Source organism: Colobus angolensis, unplaced genomic scaffold (assembly GCF_000951035.1).
Source record: "Colobus angolensis palliatus isolate OR3802 unplaced genomic scaffold, Cang.pa_1.0 Scaffold98, whole genome shotgun sequence".
Classification (NCBI taxonomy): Eukaryota; Metazoa; Chordata; class Mammalia; order Primates; family Cercopithecidae; genus Colobus; species Colobus angolensis.
In genome coordinates this window covers 8,575,174-8,579,973 of record NW_012123820.1, presented here as the reverse complement: position 1 = coordinate 8,579,973, position 4,800 = coordinate 8,575,174, and positions in this window count along the sequence as shown.

The following is a 4,800-nucleotide window of genomic DNA, read 5'->3' as shown; positions in this document are numbered from 1 at the left end:
TCTAGAAATGCTATTCAATTAATTCTTTCTACCCAATGACTATAATTATCATTGATCTCATTGACCAGAGGAAAAGTTATGGACCAGAGTTAACATATATCTTGCCTATATACTCTGGGCAAAATCCTCCAGGATCACACCTGTAGTTGAACACTTTTTTTTTTTTTTTTAATTCCAGAAAGGTAAAATAACTTTCATGAACAATAGCGAGACATTTCAGTGAGTGTGTAAGAAAGGACTTGTTACCAGATTTGAGCTTGTTTTACGTGACTTGGGGGAACATTTAAAGAAATGTGACTTTACTATGAATAGCATACTGTCATGAATTAAGTACAATTTTTTGAACATCTTAATTGAGTTTATCTAGAAGCAAAGGCTAAGCAAAATGAACACAATAATTCAAAAAGGAGAAGCTGTAACATACTAACCAGAATAAGGAGCATGGTGAGTCACTTTTATGACTTAGGTATGTGATTCACAATTTTGTCTGTGTTCAGACATGACTATAGCGTGGTCTTTGTTTGTTTGTTCCAATCTATCACACTCACAGAATGGCCTTGTCTAATGTTGATGCTCTGATAAATTGTGTTCAGCAGGACCTCGAGCTCTACCTGTGAGCACCAGGTCAGCTCCTTGATATCTGCAGTGGTTTTTGTTCTGTGGTATTGATTTCCTGTGCTGCCATAGCAAATTATCACAAAATTAGTGGCATAAAATAGAAAATTGTTTTTCATTTATGTAGGTCAGGAGTCCAATACAAGTCAAAATAAAGGTGTCAGCAGGGCTGCTTTTCCGTCTGTAGTCTCTAGGAGAGAATTTGTCTCCTTGAATTTTCTAGCTTGTAAAGGTCAGCTACATGTCTGGATTCTTCTTCTTTCCTCCATCTTTAAAGCCAATAACAGCAGGTCAAGTCCTACTCACATCCCACCACTCTGACCTCTGCTAACTCCTCCCACTTTCATAGATACTTCTGATGACAGTAGGCTAACCCAGATAATACAGGCGAATCTTGCCATACCCAGGTTCTTAAACGTAATATCTCTGCAAGGTCTTCACCGTCATGTAAGATAATGTATCCACAGGTTCTGGGGGTTAGGACATGTACATCTTTGGGGAGCGATTATTCTGCTTACCATATTATCTCACTCTGATGCATAAGACTGTTTGAAATAAACAATATACAAGTTGAAAGAGTTCACAAAAAGAAAAATCCAAATCAAGGGGCCTTGGTTTGGCTGATGAAGTGGTTCAGCAATGTCACAGACACAGGTTCTTTTCGTCTCTCAGACTTCTTGTCCACTTTATCTTTATCTTCTTATCAATGTTCTCTGGGCTTCCGGTACCAATCCAGAGAACACCTTTCCTAGCTGTCAGTTAAAACATGAGCTTCCGGTACCAATCTAGAGAACACCTTTCCTACTTGTCAATTAAAAAATGAGCAAAGACTGGCTCCCAGTGACTCTCTCTTAACTGTGGGAAACTGTTGCTCCAAATTTTCCAGCAAACCACTTCTGAGTTGATCGTTTCAAATCACCAAGACCTGCTCACTTTGAATTAATGATTGTCAAGAAGGATGATCTGACTCTTTACACATATCAGCAAGGGTGGAGTGGGAAGTCATTTCAATTTTCCTTATCAGATAAGGCACTTGGCAACCTTTACTGGAGCTAAATAAGGAATTAAAATTATAAAAAATACAAGAGTTCTGTTGTTTGGAGTGTAAGTCAGATGTGGCCAAACACAGGATTACTACTGATCAGAATATATCTTAGTGAATGGTCACAATAAAGTAATGTCAGAACCTAGGTAGGTTTTAAAAATTAAAGACATACATAACAAATACCCAGCTTGGTGTAAAGAAACTGGGACTATTAATGAGTAATTAATGGAATACTTAAGAACTAGAAGTCATAAGTATTAATAGGCAGGACAAACAGTTTAAGTCAATAGACTCGTAGTCAATAAGAAGAGACATGGGCATTGAATAGTCAGAGGCAAAGCTGTAACAGCAATAAGACTTGATAAGTGAGACTATCTTATTTCTTAGTCCGGTGCCTGGCACACAGAAATTGCTTAATAAATATTCTCAGGTCTAATGTAATTAATAGACTTTAACATAAGAACTTGTATTAAGGTTCACTTAGAGGGACAGAACTAATAGGATATATGGGGCTTTATTAAGTATTAACTTACATGGTCTCAAGGTCCCACAATATGCTGTCTGCAAGCTGAGGAGGGGGGAGAGTCAGTCCGCGTCTCAAAACTGAGGAAGCTGGAGTTCAGTGTCCGAGGGCGGGAAACATCCAGCACGGGAGAAAGGTACAGGCGGGAGGCCAGGCCCATCTCATCACTTCATGTTTTTCTGCCTGCTTTCTACTGGCTGGTGGCTGATTAGATGGTGCCCACCCAAAAGTTGGGTCTGTCTTCCCCAGCACACTGACTCAAATGTTAATCTCCTTTGGCAACACCCTCACGGGCATGCCCAGGATAAATATTGCATCCTTCAATCCAATCAAGTGGACACTCAGTATTAATCACAGAACTTACTCTGAAGTGCTGCTAAGCTGGAATGTTGAGCTGAGATAAGATAAATGAGATCACCTGTAACTTGTAAGCTATGAGGCTTATTATGCTCTGAAGCAAGAATGAGGAGAGACAGTTCAGGTAGCACAAATTGATAGTACTTTCTCTCAAACTCAGCAGGAAATAAGAGCTTGTTTCTGTATGTTTTTAGTTCAACTATTATACTTTAGTTTGCATTTTTTGCTGAAAAGAAGAAAGAAATGAGAACAACACACTAAAGAGAATTCCAGTTTCTGGTCCAGCATGTAAGGAGCTTAGAAGTCACCACCCCATGCTAACAACAAGTGAAAAGCCGAACAAATAGAAAAATCAACACCTCTTCTTAGATTCATCAGGTAAGTGAGGTCGTAGGCCAAACCACTGCTCCTAAAGCTGGAGAGACAGGTAGATAGAGAAAATCACAACTTGGTGAGCAGAAACCCCTGCATGAACAACTACCTGGGTGGACAGGAAAACCTGAACTAGTGATTGACCATTTATTGTAGACTCACTGTGGATAAACCCAAGAGTTAAAAACTCCAGGGGCACCCCGTTATGAGAGATCTCCTACACTTCTGTGAGTTTTACCTCTGGGAGCTCTACCAGGTTCTCACAGTAAATATTGGAGAAGAATCCCCTTCATACTTCCAGCACAAAGAGGGGAAAAATGTAACCATTGAAATATACCAGAGTATCCTGGTTTTCTTAACAAAGCCTGCCCTCAGGAAATAGTTTCTTACTAGAGCTCAAACTACTGGGGTTTTACCAGAGCCTAATCAGCCTGTAGAAAAATAAATATCCAACACTAGCCCTCTCTAGTTATTCTGTACTACCTTATAGGGGATAAAAAGTAAAGAAAGAACTGAAAACTGCTTGTAAAAGACTGACACCTAATCATGACTTTAGAACATTTTCCCTCTCTACCCCTTACCACTACATTACTAAAGGCCTATTTACGACATTCCTTTTATTCGGTTCCTTTAACCAAGTATATTATGTCCCCTTTCAAAAAAAAATAATAATTGCAAGGAATATTAAAAGGCAAAAAAAAAATTTTTTTAACTGACATAGCAAATACGAATGCTAGACATAGATCTATCAGGATACTGGAATTATTAGACCATGAGTTTAAAACAACTTTCATATGTTAAGAGCTCTCATGGAATGAGGCAAAGGCCAGAATGGACAGATAATGTAAGCAGAGAGGTGAAAGGTCTAAGAAAGAATTACAAAGCAATGCTAGATATAAAAAAAAAAAAAAGCAACAATACCACCAGCACAACAATGATGTAACATAAATAAAGAACACTTTCAATGGACTCATCACAGTTGAGGAGATAGTCTCTGGACTTAAGGATATGTCAATAAAAACGTCCGAAAACAAAAATCCAAGGAAAAAAAGCCCAAAAACCCAGACCAGAATGTTCAAGAAACTCTGGGACAGCTACAAAAAGTGTAACATATGTGTCATCATGATACCATGAGAAGAGAAAGGGAAAGGAACAGGAGTAATATCTGAAGAAATAATGATGGAGAATTTTCCCTAAATTAATGTCAGACACCCAATCACAGATCCAGTATGTTCACAGAACACCAAGGAGAAGAAATGTCAACAAACTATATCTAGGCATGTCATATTAAACTGCAGAAAAAAACCAAAATAAAGAAAAATACATAAAAAAGCTCATTCAACTGTCCCCCAACACCCTTCCCATTGGTTTTAGATAGTCTCTTACTATTACAGTCTCAGTTCATCACCCTTCCTAAGAAGTAAGACACAGGAGATCATTTACTTAAGTCAAATAAACATTTAGCATACTATTAGGCATCAGAGAAGTTATTTCACATGAATTTGAATTTACTGAAATAACTGGCTTTGAATTAAAGCAAACCTGAGTTTTACTTCTCGGTCATACTCTAAACACATTTGACACTTTAAAAAATACTACCTTAATTTCACTAAGCCTTAGTTTTCGATGCCATAAAAAAAGATAGCAGTATTTCTTCAGCAGGGCTATTATATTATAAATGATGCCTGTAAAACTAGGTAATATCTAATAATAGTAGCTTCTTTGTACACAATAGCTAGTCTCTTTAGGAGTACTGAAAGTTACAGAAATATAGAAATATGAAGATAAACAGAACAAGAAATATATTCCTAATGTTATTTCTAGCCTTCTAATCATATCTCAATTCCATAAAACTCGTTTTGACAGAAAATCTAGTCCCAGTCATTTC